Source organism: Lagopus leucura, unplaced genomic scaffold (assembly GCF_019238085.1).
Source record: "Lagopus leucura isolate 7727_CA_CO unplaced genomic scaffold, USGS_WTPT01 Super-Scaffold_73, whole genome shotgun sequence".
NCBI classification, from domain to species: Eukaryota; Metazoa; Chordata; class Aves; order Galliformes; family Phasianidae; genus Lagopus; species Lagopus leucura.
The window spans coordinates 75,213,010-75,236,739 of record NW_024962252.1 but is presented as its reverse complement, the minus strand read 5'-3'; the positions used below and the strand labels follow the sequence as shown (position 1 = coordinate 75,236,739).

Genomic DNA, 23,730 nt, shown 5'->3' with positions numbered 1-23,730 from the left:
ATCCAATAAAGGTTGGCTAAAAATGAACTAGTGTTCTCAGTAGCTGCTGACTATGATGCTTGAGTTACACTTGCACCAATACATGAAAGTGGCTCTCATCTGTGGAGGCACAATTGCATTTCATGAAAGGTGTGAGATTTTTGAAAGAAAAAGAGACATTTCTGTAACATAAGGGCTTAGAGCTGAACCTGATCCCATTAAATATTTTTTCTAGACCTTGTCTACATCCCTAATTTCTTAAATTCTAACCAGAGATCCTGGTGATAGGTAAAACAGCCAGTCCCTTCTCTGAAGGACTTGATATCTTAGTTCTCAGTAAAGCAATGTAGGCAAAGGTAAAATGGGCAAAAGCGCCAGATCAAAGTCATCCTGGAGGTTGAAGATGGAGAGGAATACAAATCACTTCTAGTCAGGCCAAAATCTTGACACTGCATTCCTGAAATTGCTCATTCTTTCCAGAGCTGGGCAGCTACTGTTGAGAAGGGTTTAGAGATTACGATGAGCTTTGCAGAAAGACTCAAAACTCTAGGAACTATAAAATTTTAGAGTTATATATTCAATTCACACAAGTATAACCATGGGAATTCCCTGAAACCTTGACTGAAAAGGTGAGTTCCCACTTTAAATCTACTGGTGTGCTTTTGATGAAAGAGTTCTGGGAGTCTTCAGGAAAACTTCACCAACACCATTACTCTCTTTATGTTGGGAGTTTCAACAAAAGAAGAACAATGATTAAAGAGGACCAAACATATCCCTGATCCTCAGCAGAGATATATTCATCTGAGAAGAAAGCAAGTTAAATCTGGAAAGCTTTTGTGATCTACTACTGTCCATGCAGGAGCTGGTCTAGAGTAGAGCTGATTTTAACTTCCAAGGCTTTCAATTTTTCATTTTTGTTGTTGTTGTTGACAGTTTTAAGAAAACAAAAGAAAAAATTTTGTAAGTTGGGAATTCTCCCAGGATTCAAGATGTTGCTATTTTCTATTTCTAGAGCAGAAAAGTCTTTTTTTGAAAACACAGCTGTCTATGGGTGCAGAGATGCAGAGATGATTGTTTTCTTTCTTGCTTTTGGGGGGGAGAAGAGTAGCAGGGGGGAAGAGGAAGGAGATAAGCTTTTTATTTCTCATTTACTATCTCTTCTATAATAATTTTTTTAAAAACTTCTGGACTCTCTCCTTCAAACATCAGTCTCAATGACAACCATTTGTAAAGGCATTCGGATTACACGGGCTGCAAAAGGTTTTAATCAAATGATGAATACAATTTTCATTTCACCCTAGTTTCATTTATTTCCTGAAAGAAAAGGTTGGGAGCAATTTTGCAGTGCATGGCATTTTAAGCCTGAATTTATTTATTTTATTTGCATTACAAACTGTGGACTGTAGTGAACTTGACAGAATTCACTAGATTCTCCCTAGAGGAAGTGAGAAGACTAGAAAAGTTGTAAGGCTCTACTATGACTGGATGGTTGCACTTAAAGAGCTGTGGTCTACATCTTAATGTCCAGTAACAGTGTTCCTCAGGGGTTGGTATTGAGAGCAACAATATTTACATCTTTGTTTGTGAGACTGAGTATCGGGAAGAAATTCTTCACTATGAGGGCACTGAGGCACTGGAACAGGTTCTCCAGAGAAGGTAGGGATGCTCCCTCCCTGGAAGTGTACAAGGTCAGGTTGGATGGGGCTGTGGGTAACCAGGGGTAGTGGAAGGTGTCCCTGCCCATGGCAGAGGGTTGGACCTATGTGATTTTAAGGATCCATTCCAACCTAAACCATTCCATGATTCTGTGGTGACACTCATACCACGATCATTTTCATTCATTTTCACATCAGTTTTGACAACTGTGGTTTAAGGATTCCCATCCCCTCTTCACGCTAGTCTAAATAACTGAAGAGAATTCATTTTTCACTTCTGGGCCATTCAACTAAAGTCCCATGGGCAGACTATTCTCAAATTAGTCTGGTGAAGGAGATGATAGAAATAATTTTACAGAAAACTAACCATTCTCTCCTTGTGAAGAAACGTTAAGAATCCTAATCATGTCATTTTTGTTAAACTTTAAATCTGGACGCAGTTAAGCCTCAGATCCACACTCCAGCCCAAGCCCAATTTGGATACAAATTAGGATACAAGTTTTTATCCAGCACACATCTGGTTAAAGGATACACAACATTTTTATCTGACTTCTTCCAGAGCTCTGTCTAGTGATTACAAATCAACTAGTTTAAACTGCTCAGACTAAAGAACAACAATAAATGTACCTGACATTTTGAAAGAAATGCTCTGAAATAATCTGAAAAGAACTAAAGAGATAAACTTTGTTGAAGAAAGAAAAATAAAAGCAATTCTAGACTGAGCTTAGCTACAGGGTGGAATAGACATCGTCCTTCCATTCCTGCCCATAGCTGTAGCAAGACTGCATCAAGCATACCTGAATAGAAACTCCAGAGATTACTGAATTTGAGGTTTGGTGAAAGTTGTTAGAAATGTCTAGAACTGTACTCACATACATAACTAATAGCAAAAGCAATCAAAATTACTGCTGAAACAAGAAAGGGGAAAGAGCAGCAGAAATATTTGAGATTTCTATTGAAGAAAAATGCAGATGACTTGTATGGAATAATTATAATTTGCTATTACTGGCGAAGAATGAACCAGAGTGAAAAAAGGTACAGGAAAATGTCAATTGGAAGAAAAGAAATATGCCCCTAGTATGGCCCAATGAACAATGTCTTTCCTGTAGTGCCATCAGAGCAATGTTTTTCTATTCTGCTTATTCACACTGCCCTATCACTCAAGAAAGGGAAAATAAATCAGGCTATTGCCTGACCTTTAAAAACACTGATTCTCAGTGAATCATCCCAACTACTGACACCATTTGATTGTCTCCTCAAGTCTCTTTCTACACATTCAACAGCTAGTAATAACAGCGCTCTGGGCCTTGAGTTTTCATGAAGCAGCCCAATTCCCCAGTCCTTAAGGTAAATAAAGTATAGCAATTTGAAGCAAACAAAAGAGAAATTTATCATCACATCCACTGTGCCTGTAGAGAGAAAGTCAGTGACAAGAATGAGATCTTTGTGACCCTCTAACTGAAAACTCAACATGGCATCAAACAATTACTTCTCAAAATATTGAAACCTTTGTTACTTTCCCTTCGCAGTTATTTTTAACTTCTTGTTCTGTCTTCCACTAAGATGGAGAAAAATGTCCAACTACCAGAAGAAATTCTTTCTGTATTTATAGTTTGAGTTGACTCACAAAGGTCTCTGGGAAAAACAATGTAAAAGAGAGTTCCGTAGTTATTTATGAATACAGTAAGGTTTACAGAAGTACTGTGGCTATTATTCTAGCATTAAAAACTTAGAATGCATTAACTTTGTTGCACCATGCTGTGCTGCAACCCACTGGAAGAGAAAACAGTAGTAAGTTGTAAACTAGATTCTGCTCTTGTCCTCCTCCCCACCTCTACTTTAACTTTTTTTTTTTTTTTTTTTTTTTTTTTTTTTTTCAGTCAAAACTGCCAAAATGATGGGGAAAAAAAAAAACAAACCAAAAAACGTCTCCAATGCAGTTTCCAGTATCTACTATAAGACATACATACCTGATGTGTCCAAAATCATCATCTGTCCTCCAATTTCCTCTGCAGATTCTTCTGACTCTTCATTGACTGTTATGGAATACAAATGAAAATAGGAAACTGAGACAACTGAAAGTGAAAAAAATGCTAATATAGAACAACTTCAAATTAATCCCTATTTCTGCTCATTGAACTTTGAGGCTGAACTCCTTGAGAACTGATTTATCTAAGTTGTCCATTTAGGTCACCAAGGTCATTGAATCTCTGCTGTCAGAGGAAGAAATCTCCTATAGCCAAAAAACAGCAGTGACCCCCAATAATTTCACTAAAATTCAGTGATTATTTCACTCATTTAACTATTTTTACCATTGCTACTTTCATCTTCAGAAGCCTTTTTCTCATTTGTAGATTAAATTTATTCATAGTCAGTTCATATTCATTTATTCTCATACCAATGTAGCTTTAGCTTAAAATGGCTTTTCTTCCCTGATCTTTATTCCCTGGATGTATTTATAGAGAATAGCAACATTCCCTCTCTGTTCTCATTTTGAAAGGCTTGAAAAGGCAAGTTTTCTTCTAATGTCTCTTGAGCAATATACTCATTATTTAGCTATTCATCTAGTAACTCTTTTTTGCACCTCTTTCAGGTTGATTTAATCTTCCTTGACTACAGATTTACAGAGTTTTCAGTGTTGTAGAACACTGCTATAGAGTCGGCATGATTGGAAAGTTTCCCACATCCATCATATATTTAATTGTGAGAAATGAATATCTATTTTACTCTTTAGTCAACACCATCCTGTATCTTAAATAGCTCTATTTCTTTGCTGTTTATCCTGCTTTATTCCTAGATAGTAATCATCTGATTTCTCAGTTTCTGTTTTGCTAAGCTGAACAGCTTGTGTTCTCTTCCTTTTCTTTCACAACTGGATACTCATTTTCTTAATCGTTTTAACACTTGTTCTCTACGTTTACTCCAATCTGAAATCATTTTTCTCACAAATTTGGAACTCACTGACAGCATTCCGAACACCTTCCCACAACATTGCTATTAATTCCCATATATCCGTCTGATATATCCAAGGAGAACTCATTTTTAATGATGGCATCATACCAGTGGCTCAGCCACTGACAAATTTTGGGACTAATAGATATATATAATTTTCTTTCTCTTTTAGTTCTGGATAGTGAGATCTCAGGGAATACGATAAATTCTTGTAATTTAACCTATATTGCATAATGGTAAAGAGTCGCTTATTTTGCCCCTTTCCTATTACTTTGAATCATCTGAAATCTAATTCTTCATGGACATTATTTTGAAGCTGATTAATATGGCTGTTACCTTTTGTGTTTATGTCATCAGCTCTTTTTCTGTTCCAGGACCAGAATCATTCACAAAAGCAATTTATTAAATCACTCTTAAGATTAATTTTTGAGGAAAAACACCAGTTTTACTGCGCAATGATTCTTGTTCTAACACTACCCCTCCTGTTCATTGATCCATTCTGACCTTTGAGCCACATTCTTAACAATTTTGTGTTTTTTACAGATCTACACAATACTGATCCACCTACATAAAACTAGTAATGAACACAGCATCATATCTGAAATAACTTACTGAAGTCTGGCTAGAGAAGAGCAGATGTGCTTTCTTTGTATAGAAAAAAAAGGCCACAAAATAAATCAGATTAACCTAGCATTATGCACATTCAATAAACCCTTGTAGCATTCTGTACATCAGTCTCTTCAATGATTTTTTTGAATACTTAACAAACTTCCAAGGTTTTACCAAGGATTTCTTGCTTTTCAGTTCATTTCTTCTTTTACGTAAAAGCACTGAAATATCTTATTTCCAGCTTTATGCTGTCGCTACTCTGAAATGCACATTTAAAATCCTTCCTGAATGAATGAAGATTTAATTTGGCAATTCTCTCAGGGTTCTGAGCTGAAGAAGAGCTACCCCTATCATTTGAGAGCATTCAACACTTTGCGTTCAGCTTCCTCTCAAGTTCAGTTTGGAATTCCAAACTCTCGTTCCAACTACCTACCATCTCCTTTTCTTCATGTATATAATTGGTCTTGTTTAAGACTATCAGCTGTCCTGTTCCTTCTGGCATTTCGTATACACACTGGGAGATTTCCTATCTTTCAGCCACCCCTTTTTACTTTTGGCTAATTTTCTCCATTTACACTCTGATGGCAATTTTTAGGGATGTATTTTTCTTCAGATTGCAAGGGCTACTTCAGTCAACAGTATTTTTAAACAAAACTTCTCCATGCCTTCTGGGATCTCAATAACAAGCAAAGCCAAAGACCTCTGGACCTAGCAAGAACTAGCCATGCAGAGGCTTTCTGAAGAAAGGCTATAGAACAGAGAAGATGAATGTATGTACACGTGTGCAGGAGTAAAAGATACCCTAGTTTCCTGTATCTGCTCAAGGTAACTAGAGCAAAACAGTGGAAGTTTTTCAGAGTTTTAAGCACTCTCCATGGATCACAAAAGCCTCCAATTTCATCAACACATTTCTTTCCATTGACAGTGTTGGACTGGTTTAGGAAATAGCTTTTGTTGTCAAGAACTAAAACCCTATCTTATAAAATCCTTTATTTTTATCTCTAAGTACACTGGACATTATACAAAGAAAATAATCACAAGGACCTATCTGTCTTTGAAAGTTCCTTATCTGCATTGACTTTCAGTGGATAGAGTAATTTACTAGGTTCTCCAGCATTAGCAAAACATTACTGCATTTTCATCAGAATTGCATATACACAAACTCATTTGAGAATGATTTCTGGATAGGGATAAAAAATGACTTGTGCAGTACCACTGAACACATGTAAATGAAACTAATTATAAAGTACATCACTCCTCATGGACCAAGTAACATCTTGTGTGGCTCCATTGGCCCTCTTTGCTCATTTGTCGAAAATCTGCTAATGAAAGTATATTTTAATTTGTAAATCGTTATCTGCACAGCTCATCCAGCACAGAATGAAGGGAGGTAGCAAACCAGCTCTGTGACATCCGGGACACTATAACTCTGAGTAAATCTGCTTACTATATTTTGCATTATTTTAGAAGAAGGAAATGCACCTGCAAGGCATTCAGACACTCCACTATCCATGTCTCTTACTGCAGATGGCAAGCACAGAATCCTATCATGTCCTTGCTCAATGCCCGGTTTCTAGTATTTCACAAAAACTTCCCTACCCATGCAATTCATTCACGGTATTTTTTTCTCATAGTCCTTTCAAAAGCCTTAATTCACAGTCTGTTTTGAGGAGGGGAAAGAAACCTAGTTCAAGATAACAAATGAAGAGTTTATCAGCTAGTGAATGTTTTAAACCACTGGTCCCCATTAGGTGGCACTGCCACTTCTACCACTATCAATAAATCTACATAGCACATGAAACTATGCAAGAAAAGAGACAGAGCTCATAAATATTTGCATGTAATTCTGGTTGTGCTAGTCTGTAGGACAGAGACCAGGATGTGAATCTCAGCATCTACATCTGTGACATCCACATCATCTTTCCTATAAAGTTTGGGCCTCAATCTTCCAAGACAACTCATGTTTTCTCTATTTAAAGACTTGGGATGCTCAAAGGTTTTAGAAATGTCTGGGAACTTCTATTTGTTTTCTTCTCTATGAAATCTAGGTAAGACACTATAATACATTTTCAAAGTGTTGGGTTTTCAGAAGGCAAATTCAGAACATTATGGAAAATGGGTTCTCCTTATTACTTCTCATGCTGCACATCCAAAATTTCAGGCATAAAAAATTTTAGGCAACCAAAACCTAATGTCCCTTTTGAGATATTCCATCATGCAACTAGCAACTAGTGATTATCTCAGATAAGCAACCATTCTGCCTTCTTCATAAAAGAGCATCTGTGCTCAATTATGCCAAGATGAGATATAATTTTCCTTCTAATCAGTCACTGGACTGGGATTTCAGCAGGTATGAGAGCCATGAAAGCAACTTGCATGAATACGGTCCAAGTTACAGAACAGTGCAGTCAATAATTTTTATACTTGCTTAAGAACTCCTTTAAGGAGCTGATCTGCCACTCAGCAGAGCATTTAAATTACTTAAAATACATGCCCATGTACTTTGTTGAATCAAGGCCATACTTCAACAAAAGGCTTTCCATAAGCACCACCACAGGAGAAAAAACATCAGTAGCCACATACACTCCTCACACCTTGCAGATACTGAGTTTTTTATCAACTGCACAGAAGCACACATAGAAAATACATACAGAAATACATATACAGAGTCTATATGTATACATATACATTAGTTTATATTTATCTTTTTCTAAGATAATCACAGGAAGCACCACAGAAATAGATACCTGATGCCACCCAAGTGAGAAGAAGCATGTGTACTTTCCACATGGCGGGCATGGCAGCCAAGATTTACTTTGTTAGCCATTTAATGATTCTGTGTCTCAGGAAATAAAAGCTACTTTGGGGTCAGAGAACAAATTAATCCTGCTTTCTACAAACTACCTCACTGCTCTCTCTCTCCTTTCCTACCCGTGAGTTTCAGTAACTGTAAAACTATTTTTGCTTTCTGCTCTTGTTTTATTGTTAATGTGATTCTTCTTTAACGTCTACCAGGCTTTGCCTCTGTATTATTCCAAGAGCTAATGGGAATATGTTGTTTGGGCAAATCCACTGAACAGGACCCTGTGTAAAACAGTAGCATGTAGCAATTAATTGAACAACAGGATTAATCTCACTGTCAGACTATGCCACTACCTAATGACACACACCTGATGTCAGTGACAGTTGATGAGTTGTCAGCAATAAAGATATTTGGACTAGATAACATTACATATATCCAAGTGATGATCTTATTTGCTCACATTGCCCAAGGCAATATAATTCATAAAAATTCAGCTACCTTCATGCTTGCTGATATCGTTTGAGCTGATGTAGACTGTCACTATTCAGCATAAGTGGAATAGAAAGATTTCTTCAAGGATTCATTGTATTCTCATTAAGTCAGGCTATGCTATTGCCTACTCATTCTACTGGAGAAAGGACTAGCGTGACAGTGAATCTTTCAAAGGCAACTGGCAATTTGGGATCAACTGTTCCCAACTTGGCCCAGAGAGGTTCTGCTGTGATTTTACACAAGAACGACAAAGCGTTAATGAATCTGTAGCACTGCCACAGCATTATCAAGGGGAGACGTCCTCATGCAGGGGCTGGGACAAAATGAACAGCTTTTGTGAAGGATAAATGCAAACAAAGGAACAGAAAATACTGGCAGAGAAAAGCACCTAGTGACACAATACTGTGAAGTGAAATATGGAATAAGGTGCTTCTTCCACCCACATGCTAGATAGAAGTAAGAAGCACTACCAAAGAAAAAGAAAAAGAAAAAAGTAAATACTCATAACAAATTGCTCTGACATTCTGATACCTTGGCTGAAAGCTAAAATAGCTTGTAGACATTAAGTCATAGCTCCAAGGAAGGGAATTTCTTGCACTTGTCCTAGCTGTGTGCTAGCTGTAGTAAAGCATGAGTTAAATCCAGAATTGAAATGTCTTGGCTTTCTTGCAGCTTCTGGCCACTCACAAATGTTGCCTTCTTCTTAGATTTCCTATTCAGCTGTGACCTCTGATTTCCTGTGTATCTAAGAAAATGCTATTCGGGAAAACATTTGAGGAAATGGACAGTGCAAGAGCTGTCCATTAGAATTCCACTGAATTCCACTGAATATTGGTTTGACCATGGATAGAAAGTTATGTTTCTCATTCTCAAGCTATATGCTGTAAGGTGGGCATGTCCAACCTGTGGCCTGGCATGGCTTGCAATGCAGCTGCCCACTTCCCCATGCCACCCATGCCATCACAGTGGTGGCTCTTCACCACAGAGTGGCCCCTGGCACGCACCCATTGCTCAGCAACAGCCAAACTGCCAATGCATTATCAACACCATGTCAACTGAAACTTTTAAGTTCTCTCTTGCCAGAGGAAAAAAAATCCTTCACTTCACAATCACGCTTTATTCACGTTATCACTTTTTGGCAGTACACACGTTTGTGAACAATTATCAAGGATGAAGTACAGGAAGAGTAAAATTTCATCAAAAATCTCTGATGAATGTTGAGATCTCAATGCCATCAAACAAGGCTGATGTGTTAGTTTCACAAAACCAAGCTAAAATATCTCACTAATTTTGTTTTTGTTTCTCTCTTACTTTTAAGGTTTTCATGACAAATAATAAAATTAAAATGTTTTGTTACTTATATAGTAATGATATTGCATACTTTACAAGAGATGCTCTGAAAGTAATGTCTTCTATTTTCCTATGTTGACCCACAATATCAGAGGTGGATGTTGGTGGTACGGCAGCAGAGGCTGAATGTTCCCACCAATATTCCATTACATTCTGTTGCTATGTGATAGATGGCAGCAGAGCAGCAGGTTGACATGAAAGCAAAAAATGTGGAACTGGATTCTTCCACGTGGAAAAAAATGGCACCTACTGACATTCATTGACACCTGCTGAACACTTACAGAGGCCAAACAGTGGGTGATGTGTTTCAGCAGTGGCAACAGCAGGTCACTTCCACTGGTCCAGATGTTTACGTGTTCAGCATACAGACTCTTGTTCATCGCTGGCAAAAATCCAGAGAGCTAACAGTGGTGACTACGTTGAAAAATAGTGTTTTGTAGCTGAGAACTTGCCCTATCAACTAATTATATTGTGCTCTTTGTATCTGCTGCCATTTCCATAGAAATAAAAAAGAGGCATTACTTCAAGAGCAACTTAATATATTTGCAGCCCAAGATGATTCCTTTTCACTCAGTGCAGCCTAGGCAAGCCAAAAGTTTGGACACCCATGCTGTCATGCATACCTGGAGTGCACATGGAACACTAACTTTGTAACAAATCAGAGAAATTATGTTGGTTGTTTTCGCCCCATTTTATTTTTCCAATTTATTTTATCCAGTGCATTTTTACAGCCATGACTATCCTGTCCTTCACATCATTGTTGCCTGCAGCCAGGACCCTTTAGTTCTGACAAATATCCTATTTCATGCAACAAACACCTAAAGCTTATTACACATCACTGGCTGCATAAAATTACAAGCTGTCAGTATGTGTTAGATGAATCCATCTGGAGAAGAGAAAATAACCACAAATGAAACTGGATTTAACATTCCATCTCAACTCTGTTTTAAGGTTAAAAGAAAGAAGAAAGAAAAAGTTCACTAACTTTCTCTTCTTGCAAATTAGGGAAGGGGACAAAGGGCTATAAGATAATGCAGACAGCTTCCCAGCTGTTTGAGAATGATATTCCACAGAGGCTATTTGATTTGAGTTAGATCTTGCTTGCTCAAAGAGTGGTCCCTCCTCTATTATTTATCAGCATGTTTTGACCCTTGTCTTTTAGCATAAAAAAGAAGCAGAAACACTGAATGATAACAACAAACTTGGTCTGTCTGGATACAAAGAGTAATAACGTTCCTAAGGAGAAAATCCTTCTCAGAAAGTTTACAGGGAAAAAAAAATATATATATATTTATATATATATATATATATATATATATTTTTTTTTCATATATATATGAAGGACAAATTGAGAAAAATACAGATGCTTAAAAAGAACTTTAGACCTTCTCTCACTGAGCTCAGTAGTTCCGACTTTAATGATTAATGAATGCTAATACCCCCTAATATTCCCTTGGAAGCATAAGTCGACAATAAAATTGTCTTAAATTATGTTTACACTCGTTTTGAAAGCCATTTACTTGAGGAAAGAAACATGGAGGTTCTCTACAGTGATTAATAATTCATCTATGTCTGAATGTTTACTACTGGGAAGAGGAATGGAACATTTCCATTAGAATTTCTGAGAATCTGAGTTAAACCATCAAGCCTGTGACGTTCACTCTGCAGTCATAATCACAAGACTACCTAAGTGCTGATGCCTGAGCAAAAGGATTCAACTTTGTTGCATTTGGATGTAGAAACGTGCTACTCATTTTTCCTTCAAACGGAGATGGAGGAATTGCTTTTTGACTCAGAGATTCTTGGAGCAGGAGCAGATCTGAAGTGTAAAAATGTAGTTCTAATCTTGTAAGCAGAGATCACTTTTCTATACTGTAATCCTTTTATTCTCATTCACACTTTGCCTGCTCCATCTCTCTTTTCTACTCCACTAATATCCTCTTACACAACATATAAGGACACAGTCATACTAGGATCCCAGAAAATATCATCCTTAATATCTGTGCAATACAAATAGCTCAAAGTAAAGATAATTTGAAAATAAAATAAAAAAGGAGGTACACAATTCATCTGTGCTGAATATGTGAAGCTAGTATATGTACAAGTCATGCCAAAGTCATCTGAAGACAAGAGCCTTGGGTCAGTGCTGATGTGGGTAACAAACAGGAGAATAAACATGAAACTGAGAGGAGAAAGGAATCGACAGCCCCTCTGGCAGGAGAGTAAAATAATTACTACTGAGAAAGCTCTTTGAAAGTATGAATATCTTAACTACTTTGCATACAGAAAAGGAACAAAAAAAAACTGGAGAAACTTTCCAACAATTGCTGCAGAAGTGTTCTTTTTTTTTCTTCTTCAATTAAACATTACTGTATCCAACTGAGAGACAATATGGGGTGACAGGAAGGGGATTATCCGTTATCCAGGCAAATGTATGAAAACAGGAGGGGGAGGAGTAGGAGGAATGCGTGGGTGCGATTGCAAGCAAGAGAGTTTGTGCACATAGCATTTTATGGCTCTGAGAGACACCCTAGTGCAGTGATTAGCCCCTAGACAAAAAGTTAAGAGGTTTAAAGTAAATCTCTGTCTCTGTCATTGACCTCCAGGTGCTCCAGGGTCCCATATGGCAAGAGCCTCTACCCAGAGCAGCTCTGACTCCAGCTAGGGGAAGCTGAAAAATCCTTTTCACATGAAATTCAGAAAAGGAGAATGCATTCAAAAAAGCCTTTGTATGTGTGTGTGTATCACAGGAAGATAATGGATAGAATAGGATAGGAAAAGAAAACAAGGTCTGTTAGTAACTACTTTTGTAGGGGATGCATCACCTCTACTTGGATTACAGTAACTAGTTCCTTACCCTGCAAGCGGAAAGGAGCGAATAACTGTCACAGAGAGCCATACAGAAATGCTTATTTCCTGGAGACATGCCTTCAATTTCACATAAGAATTTGTAATAGTTTTGCAGAATTGGAGCCATAATATTTCATGTAGCGCTGCTACCAGAGCTGAAGAAAAGGCACAAATGGCAGACATGACTGCATCATATTCATAGAAACATAGAATGACCATAGACACAGCCCAGGAAAACACACTTAAGTCCACACAACTAACCCTAGAAAGCCATTACATATTAGATAAATATAACTTGTGTATTTCTAATGAAGATATGCTACCTAATCTGACAAGGTCATGAAAACAGGCTGAAGGAGCTGGGGCTTATTCAGCCTGGAGAAAAGGCTGCGGGGTACCTCACTGCAGCCTTTCAGTACCTAAAGGAAGCCTACAAAGAGGAGGGGAATCAACTTTTTGAAAGGGTTGATAACTGCAGGATGAGGGGAAATGGTTTTAAGCTGAGGAAGGGGAGATTTAGGTTGGATGTCAGGGGGAAGTTCTTTACAGAGAGTGTGAGGTGCTGGAACAGGCTGCCCAGAGAGGTTGTGGATGCCCCATCCCTGGAGGTGTTCAAGGCCAGATTGGATGGGGCCCTGAGCAGTCTGGTCTAGTATTAAATGGGGAGGTTGGTGGCCCTGCATGTGGCAGGAGGGGGGGGCTGGAGATTCATGATCCTCAAGGTCCCTTCCAACCCTGACCATTCTGTGATCCTGTGATTGTGTGAAAACACAAACATATCTCACCATGTGATTTAGGAGTAAGTCCCTTTCAGCAACCTGAAGCATCAGCAAAATACACTGTTAATACTGTTTCAGTTTATTTGCAAAAGGAAATTTGGTATGGGAGCAGTCTGCCAAAAACGCAATGCAGTGAAGAACGGAGCTGGCCAAGGGCAGAATGTTGCTTGTTAGCACAGGAGCACATGGGAGCATAGTGAACTGTGCTCACTACACCATTTACGGTCAGTTTCTCTATACGTACTTTTAACAACACTCCCAGGAAGTGTCTGTTTTTTCCTCCTGCAGTTGAAGACACCATGAGCTTTGTATCATAATATGAGCAAGTGGGACCTCCACCAGGTGTTTGTAGTACAAGAAATCTATTCTACTGAGTACTGTACAAATGCAGTTTAAATGAAATACTAAGCTTTTAACTAGCTGACTCTTATGCTCCCTTCTAGATCTTAATAGCCAGAAAGGGCCCATAAACACTGGGGAAGGTAAACAAATGTGCAAGCAAATTGAAATTCATAGCCACATGAACATAAATTCAAAAACAGAGGTCAAAGTACAGCAGCTCTCTGCTATAATCTACAGATACCGTGTATGCCTCAATAAAAAGACTACATACTGATTATAATGGTGAGAGGATCTAAAAATCAAGCTTTTTTTCTTCATTTCAAGGCTGTGATTCTGAACTGCACAGAAATCACAGTGACAAGGAAAAAATGAAAAAAAAAAGAAGTGCCAGAGAACTAGAGAGGAATATTTCAAACACAGCAGAGTCTGGGAAGAAGATGTATGATTGATTTCCTGTATAAATAATTTTCTAGATTCCTTTTTTTTTTTTTTATTTCATTAAAAAAGACAAATTTCTGCCTCTAGTCCAACACCAGCCTACTCAGAGGCTAAATTACATATAGGTTCTACATGTTATGCTGACTGACATAAGCATCTTTCACTGCTAAGGTGTTGTAGGACAGTAGGTGAGATTCCTAAAATTCACAGCCTTAGATTTATTCCATGTTACTGAAAAACTCCCAGGATGCTACTAGTGTCATGCTAGTCTAAATTTGGCATATATTATGTCATTATGAAAGCCATGTTATTAACTCATTGAAAATGTCTTTTCTGACTTATCTGAGTTTTGGTTCAAGCAACAGTGAGTTTATAGTCTAGCTAACTCCCTGTGCTCCATTAAGATATACACACATAAATGTCAACTCCAACAGTTTGCAATTGAAGTTACTAAACAAGAATGTCCAAAAATGTATCTTAAAAGCAACTTCATAGTAAATTCATAATATCCAGAAGACAGAATAAAGTATCACACTTCCTTGCTGTAGAAAGTATAGTCTAATTCTGCAAATGGAAAAGTACTAGAGAGAATGTTGATCACAACAAAAGAATTGGAAAATGATAGTTGTTTTGCATCAATTATGTTTCAATTAAAGTCACCTCTCAGGTATGTTTAGGTAATCTTGGTCCTGATAATCTCTTAGTTTATTATCTCAGTATTCAGTATAGGCAACACATTAAGAATAACAGAGGTCATTAGAGAGAGACTGAGACTTGTTTTGGGTCAAGAAATTATAACTCATAAGGAAAGACAGAGAAAAGATTGTCTAGACAATAGTGAGGGGTGAGAAATACAAGAAGGGGCTCCAAAGAGAAAGCATATTAGATTTATTTAAGGCCAAAAGTATTGGGTTTAAAATATGCTAAGGGTGAATCAGCAAGATATTAAGAAAAGTCTTCTAACGGTAGAGCTCAAGAGCTCATGAGTCACTGAAGTGGGTATGAAATGTACTTTGGGAGACAATTTAAGAAGGAAAATCTTGTCTAAGAAATGGCATAATTACTGTTAATGCCACTGGGGCAAGAACACAGATATTTGTCCCCTCAGTATTCCTTTCAGCTCTTTCTACTGTGATTTTAAATTCAACCTTTTCTGTTTTATCAGTATGGGGTTTTTTTGTTGTTGTTAAAAAATCTGTTCATTACATACTTCCCTTTGAACATTTTTTTGACAAAGAAGAAAATGAAAAGCAGTTTGCCTGTTCAAAGATGAATTATTTGTATCATCATAAATCTACAGTTCCATTGGGTCAAATTTAGAAACAAATTCCTAGTTTAGGAAAAAAAAACTGAATACTGTCTTCACATTCCAACTCTTTTTTATTATGGGAATCAATCTTTTTAAATATCCCATTCTAAAAAGCCACATAATGGATGAAGCAATAAGCTAGAATAATCATTCAAATAAGATGCCATACCCAAAACACCATGCCAGAAATTTCTCAAAATGGAAATTACCATTCTGAAAGCATTTCTTTTCAAATGAAGGCTTACACTGGTGGCTCTTTTTAAGGAACAAATTAATACTTACTATATATTTGCACACTTTTCCACTTTTCTACCACTTAAATTTCAGTGCAGAGAGATAATTTCAGGTTTATCTTCCATACGGACACGAGGATCTTTACGTATCTGCTTCCTATGCTCAATTTTCTCCTGCTAACTGCTACTTGGCCCAAACCTGAGTGTAGGTAATAGTTTTGAATACATTTCTATAAACGGTTGCCCAGGATTTTTGTATATTTGTTAGTTTCGTCCCTTACGTACAATTTGCTTTCATTAGTCAAGACCAGTTGAAATAGCAGTATGCAGACTACATATTCTCTTAACTTTTCTGTCATTCATGCAGTAAGATACTTGAGTTTGTATTTCTTACTGGGAGACTGGCATTTCAGGTTAAGTCCAAAAGAACAGCCAGTAATTGAGTATAAAAAATACTGTAGTAATACATTATGTAATCAAATAATATATGTGATTTAAATGGTCCTAAAAAGTACACTGTGAACCATCTATGGGCTACAGATTCACATTAAATTATGAAAAGTTATAAATTACAAACATTGGAAAGAAAAGGAACATTATTTCATGAATGATGTATTAACCCAGACAGTAGCAAAATTCATAAAGCATAGTTGGGCAAGTACCACTTCTCATTTTCACAGATTTCTTGGTATCCAGCACATTCGGAACCTGGACTGAAAATTCAGCCACAGAGCATTGAATGGATCAAGTAACATTATTGTTTCCACAAACAGAGAAGAAAAAGGAGGGGAAAGAATATGGAAAAACTCTTAAAAAAAAAATAAAATCAAATAACAGGATTCCTTAACTGCAATTCAATAAAAGTAATTTCGCAGCTAAGACAAAGTAATGACCACATTGCTGAGATTTGTGATACACAGCAGGATCTGGGCCCAAGGGCAGTGCATACTTATTACTGGCAGTGTCTATGCTTCTTCAATATACATAAAATATAATAAGCTGACACAGTCAGTAGACAAGTCTGCACATTTTGTTGTTACAATAAATCTAATTTCAAGAATGGCTCAGAGTCAGAAGTAAATAAAAAGGAAATAAATAAAACAAGAAAATCAGTGGTGCAGCTAACCTTTCAAGAAAAAGAGGGAAAAGCCAGCGTGGCTGTCAATGAAACCAGCTGAATTTTTGCAATATCATCATCTCTGAAGACAGTTCCACCTGGCAGAACTCAAGTGTTGAAAAACATCAACATCAGGAAATAAACAAGGAAGTGAGAGATTAAAATGTTTTTGATCAGCAGCAGCCACAAACAGCATAATTGGAATGTTACAGTCTTCTACGAAGCTCATCAGAATACGGGCTAGCAACTCCTGCGAATAGTATCTTGAGAACAGACTCCTCAGCCTTCTGTATGATAGGTGCAAGGTACTGTTAATAACACTGATACTATAGAGCTTCCTGAAATTAGTTCCTTTAGCCATCCCCACATAATCAGAATTTAAGACCAAGCTATTTCTGATAAAGATTAACAGATACTGGATCACGTGTTTCCATGAATTGGAATCAAAAAGCATGTTGCTTTTCATGAGCCCTTTTTCAGCTTGGAGACAAAGGCATGGGTTAAGAAATTTGTTTTTCCAAAGCACCTGAAAGCATTTCACAGTGTCCACATATGTTTAATCCGAGCGAGAATATCATGGTTGTTTTTTGTTTTTTTTTTTTTTTTTTTTTTTTTTTTCCAGATCTTGATGCTTTGAGAGGAAGGGCTAATCACCTGTCCATCCCTGAAAAAATGATGGCTCATCAGCCTTTCCCTGAGATTACTGGGCAAAGGAACAGTATGGAATGATCATTTATGAAAAGAATTCTAATACTCACGAGAAAACAATTGGCTCCTAAAGCTGAATAATAAGGATAAAAATGAGTAGGAACTACTTAGAGGTCTATAAAGCATTTGAACTGATATCATGGAACAGAATCATAGCAAGCCTTGAGTTGGAAGAGGTCATAAATATCGTCTGGTTACAATCCCATTGCTACGGGCAGGGACATCTCCTCCTTACTTGTTCACCAGCATTTCAGGAATGGGACACCCACAACTTCTCTGGGCAACCTGTTCCTGTACCTCATCCCCCTCATAGTGAAAAATTTCTTCCAATATTTGTAAAGTAACATTTTGTTTAATAAACTAAGCTAATAGTGGTAATACTGATGGGCAGCTTACTAAGTAGAATTTTGGAAGTTCCCAAAATGTAGCATGATTCTATAGAGGCATCCTTTCCTGCTTTACCTTTTTTTTTTTTTCTTTTTTTCTTCCCCTTCTTACACAATTTAACACTATTTAACTTATGGTTTGAATCAATTAATAACTAAGTATTTTTTTTTTCAGATGAAACAAATGTTAAAGACTAGAAAATAAAAAAAGATAACAGTGCAATTCAGAATAAATACCTGATAAAATGCAGTGGATAACACGTCAAGGAGCAATTTATTTTCCCCTGCAGCGATAGATGTATTGTTCCATAAAGAAATGACTGAAGATTTCACAGAAATCTCTGATTTCACACATCTCTGTGAAGACGTCACAGAGCACAGTTCATTAAGAGGAAATTTTAATATGGTGTCATATAAGCACATAGACATAGCCAGTGTATTGTAGTTTCTGGCAAGATTTACTCATTTAGAAGTCCAGGAGATGAGCACATCTTTGTTTTCTCTAATCAGGAAGATAGCTTGAATTTCTTATTTCAGCTGTTCATTGGAGAGATTCCTTCTAAGCCAAAATACTAAACTGACCAAAATTACACTTGGTGTGAAATTATCATTTAATCATAAAGGACTGCAAGCAAAATTTAAATCAGAAACAAAGTACTGGAAAAAACAAACCAACAAAAAACAACCAACCAGCCAAAAAAGAAACAAACAAATTAAAAAAAATCAGCCAAACACATATGAACACAGGTGAATGAAAAAAAGGTCTTCCAAAAACATCTAGACTTCTGCTAAGTGAAGTGCCAAAAAGTGAATGACTGATTCAATGAAGAGTTTGCTATTGACCTTCATGACAACAAAACTTGACTTCCCTGCTATTCAACTTAACTAAATTTTAGGAAAGTACTCTACTGGGAAAAATATTCAGAGGCTACAAAAAGAGATTGATTTCTTTCAATTCATTCAATCTGACTTGGGAAAGACAAATGGCAAAGGTGTTGAATGGACAAATGTAAAAGGAGCACACAGACTAATGCAGACTTACAATTCCTCCCCACACCAGGATATGCTTTTTAGGTTTATTACTAGCCAAGATGAAGGATATAAGTTGAAATTCAGAAATTACCCACCTATCAGTCATTCCATTTCAGGACTTCAACAGAAAGTCACAGCAGGCAGAAGAAAATTACCTGAGGCCTTTTCAAAGCCTAAGTCTAAGGCAGTCTTAATGCAGGTTTAAAAGTGCTTTGAAAATCCCCCCGATGCAGCAAACATGAATAGGCAGAATGTTTATAGACAGTGACTGCTGGCTGAGGGTAAGGCAAGCAATTGTTCCTCGCCTTGTACCTTGCCCTCCAAAACCTGTCATCTCACAGTACTAGAAAGCTCTGAGCTCCATTATGCTTACATTGCTTTATATTACTACATCCAACTGCTGTTTGAGGCGGTTTGTTATAGTTAAACTGCTGCCAGGCACGTCTAAAGGAATAAATGATACACTTTGATAAAAGCCTGTTTGGCTGAATCGAATGGCTCAAGGAACTAGTAATGAATTTATTTTTTCTCTTACAGGTCAGTGTTGCAAATCCAGTCAAAGTTGATAGCGCCTAGAAGTTACTGCCACCCAACAACAGAACCAAATCCATGTGGAAGCGACTGGCAGTTCTTAGCATCACAGAAACATAAAATCATTAAGATTGAAAAAGATCTCTAAGATTATCTAGTCCAGCTGTTCACTTACCACCAATGCTGTCCACTAAACTGTGTTCCTTAGTACCACATCTATACGTTTTTTAAACACTGCTAGGGATGGTGACTCCACCACATCCCTGGGCAGGACATTCCCATACCTGACCACTCTTTTAAAGAAGAAATTTTTCCTAATATCCAACCTGAACCTCCCCTGACACAACTTGAATCCATTCCTTCTCATCCTATTGATGGTTACACGAGAGAAGTGGTTGACTCCCACCTCGATACAACCTCCTTTCAGGGAATTATAGAGAATGATAAGGTCTCCCCTGAGCCTCCTCTTCTCCAGACTAAACAATTGCAGTTCCCCCCAGCCACCCCACATAAGACTTGTGCTCCAGACCTTTCACAGCTTTGTTGACCTTCTCTGGACATACTCCAAGGACTCAGAGTCATTCTTGTAATGAACTGAACACAGTTCTCAATAAGCAGCCTCACCAGAGCTGAGTGACAATGTCCTCCCTGCTCCTGTGGGCTGCACTATTTCTAATATGAATTCTTAGTATTCTTTAGTCCAGCTCCTAAAGACTTGACTGTGAAATTACTATGACTCCTAACACAAATTGCCTCCAATGAAGCTTGAGTAGCACCAGCACCCAAAGATTCAGCGGACAAGTGGGGTAGAATGCTCCCTCTGATTTTTATGTGCCAGGGAGAATTGAGGCACATTTTTCTTATAAAAGGCTTTTTTTTTTTTTTTTTTTTTTTTTTTTTCCTTCATAAAGAAGGTAGCTTTACTAAGACTGGAACTTTTTTTGAAGGAAAATAAAAAATTCAACATAAAAATTGATCTTTTTATGGGAAGTGTCAAGCTGAATTATTTTTCTTCTTCTTAAGCTGTTTTTCTGCTTTAGGTTTTTAGTTTAAAAAAAGGAAAAGAAATAACACTTTTCAATGAGTGTTGAAGATGACAGCTAGGGTGGGATTTGTTATACCATACTTAGACATCCATAATGTAGGTGTTAACCTCAGAGCTAGTCACCCCAGGATTCCTTTATAATCAATGGAGAGAAATAAGTCCATTTAAGGTGTGATTCATCTGATTTATTTAAAGTATCTACTTTAAGATGAATAATGATCTTAAAATCACTTTCTCCACTCCAATGACTACAATGTGAACCTAAAGAAACTACCCCAGATAAAGATCTACTGGAGACACTTACTAAATGATCAAGAGAATAATCTTCCAGTTTTCTAATTCTTTATTACATATCATTGCTTTTCAGCTTTTTAGCATTAGGAATCTGATATTTTCAGTTGAAGTAAAGTCATACCTATATTTCGTTTCAGAATTTCATTTTGAAGAATAAACCTCATTTTCAACCCAGTTCAAAATTGTCCATAGAAAGGCCTATTCCCTAAAAGAAAAAAAACAATCTCTCTTTGCCCAGCACTCTTAATTTCTGCAGTGAAAACCTCAGTGTATAAGATGGGCTGCTCTGGCTGTTATGAAAACACTATTCAATATTTTATCTTTAAAAACAAATATCTAGGGATGATTTTAAAATAGAATATGACTATTATAATATTTCTCTAGGAAAAAAAGGAATCTTCCAGATTCCAGCAATTTGCAGACCAAAGAGTTAATGTGTCGTAAGTGCAGGCTTTTGCTTCCATTACATGCAACCAGTGACCTTTTGGAGCCAACTTGCCAGTAACCAGACTCATCTGATGAGAAAGGGTTTTGTGATCTAAAAATATGGTAAAAAACCACCCACTTCTACTTGTCCTGAGTCAATATCATCTTCTAGTTTAATTTTGTCATTGGTCACAGTAGTAAATGTAATGATGCTCGCTCCCCGTGCATCTTCATGATGCATCCCACGGACAATGATTCACTGTCCATTCAACAAGAACCACATTGATATGAAGCTGAAGACAAAAAGTAACATCTCAGTAAGTAAGAAAAATGAAAAGTTATTTTTTTCTGCAAATCCTGTGTCTAACAGTTCATAAAGTTACTTTCATTTCCAGCTACTGATATCAACAGAAAAGCTTTGAGGCAGTTCAATGAGATGGAGAATTCAGGCATTTTGCTCCATGCTAAAAGCTGCAATGATTAAAAGGGAGGGAAGGAAACAGTTGAACAGCAGACAGAAGAGATGGGAACTGACTAGGGGAAGCATGCAGTAGAAGGAGACAGCACAAAGAAATGGCTCCTTTAAAGTAGAGTTGAAGAGAAGGAGTGGTGAATATCTGAAAAGAAAGCACAATAGATGTAGCAAAAGAAAAGAAGCTGTAGAGACATTAGTGTTTTGAATAAAATTTATAGCTCCAAAATAAGGATCAGTATTTCGTTATTGTTCTGATCACTGTTTCCTACATTTCCAAGCACACATCACACACAGTAGAGAAGATCCATTTTCTTGCTATTCCCTCAATATTTAATGCATTCTCACTCAGCTCTACAGCTGTTTACAGCACTCCTTCCTCTCTCTTAGCATATCCTTCCACATATCCAAACCTTTTCATTGCAGATCTTCAGTTGCTTTGGACTCAGTCCAGGCTCAACCACCCATTTGGGAATATAGCTTAATTTGTTCAGCAGAGCCCGGTATATTGATAAGAACAAATTTACATTGATTGCCTCTGAGCTTAACACATAGACTTTCTCCACCCTTCTGCCTAACAGAGCTGTGAAAGAGATTTTTGACTTGCCAATAATCTCACAAACAAATTAGCTTGATTTTAATTCCATTACTCAGAGTAATCTCTCTTGGATTTCATAGCATTTACACAGGACATGGCTCATTCATTATAGATATGTGTACACTGTCTTGTTTTTTTTTTTAAATTCAAGGAATGTGTTAGGTGGTTTGCGGTGACATTTTTCTTAATAATGTAGGCAGTATAGGAATGTTTTTCTTCAACCACTGTTCTCTCAGTGATTGCACATTTTTTAGTTAGAGAGCAAGAAATTCTCTCAGGTGGTTTGCAAATGCAAGAGAAAGTATCTGCTGGAAAGGTTAGATATAAAATTGAGCTGTGCCTTCATTTAGAATGGAATCCCAGACTGATAATGGGGTTTCATGCATTACATTTCAGCAATAACCTGTTGCCTTCCTCTCCCATCCCTTACTCCTTAATTCTTCAGGCAAACATCCCTGACACTCTCCTACCCCTATGTTTTCAATCTCCAAGAAAATAGTTTGGCCAGTGTTTTGACTCTGAGCCACACTGTCATTTTGAGTTCCCTCACTCTTCCCCTTGTCCTGCAGATTCACTGGTCTCCCAATACAAGGGGGAGCGATATTAATATTTAAGTATAACAGCAGGATTTTTTGATGTTTTAGGTTATATGACTTTGTAATCACTTCCTTCTCTGAAAGCAGATGATACTGGTGCTGATTGCCTTTCCAATCTCTTTCATCATTCACATACCAGAATTTTTCAGCTCTACATTGTCCATCCAGACACTGATCTTCACACTGCACAGAAAGGATGAGGGATGCTATATCCCCTAGGAAATCCCATAGGATCCATGCATTAGAAGTGAAACAAAAGCAGATCAGCACTCTGAACAGGAAGCTGCGATAGGTAACATGGCAGCAGGGCAATTCTGGAACACAAATAACTTTTCCTATGAATTTATAAACCACCTATAAAGTACAATTTGTGCCTTTTGGCCAGAAGAAAGTTAAAAAAAAAAAAAATAGCTCTAAGAGATTGGCATTAACAGAGAGAGGTAAGCAATGATAGCATGATGATATGATAAAGTTCAAGTAATTACTAACTTAAGTGTCAAGATAAATTTTTCCAGTAGTACATTTACTCAAATAAGCTATAAATAAGCTTTATCATTCCAGTACATAATCACGTAACTAATGAAAACACTTAAGATGCCTGTGCAGGGAAATGCATAGAGATGAGCATTGAGAATATGCAGTTGATGTTGTGTATCTTGACTTCAGCAAGGCGTTTGACACCATCTCCCATAACATCCTTGTTATGGAACTAGGAAAGTACAATAGATGAGTGG

At 37.2% G+C, this 23,730-nt stretch overlaps 1 long non-coding RNA gene across 1 annotated transcript in view; it reads right to left on the bottom strand.

The window, feature by feature from the left end:
- The window catches only part of LOC122189058, a 335,697-nt gene that overhangs the window by 58,435 nt on the left and 253,532 nt on the right, over positions 1-23,730 (bottom strand). The window contains exon 8 of the long non-coding RNA XR_006181700.1: positions 3,605-3,670. This is a non-coding gene — a long non-coding RNA (uncharacterized LOC122189058). The remainder of the gene's footprint in view (positions 1-3,604; positions 3,671-23,730) is intronic.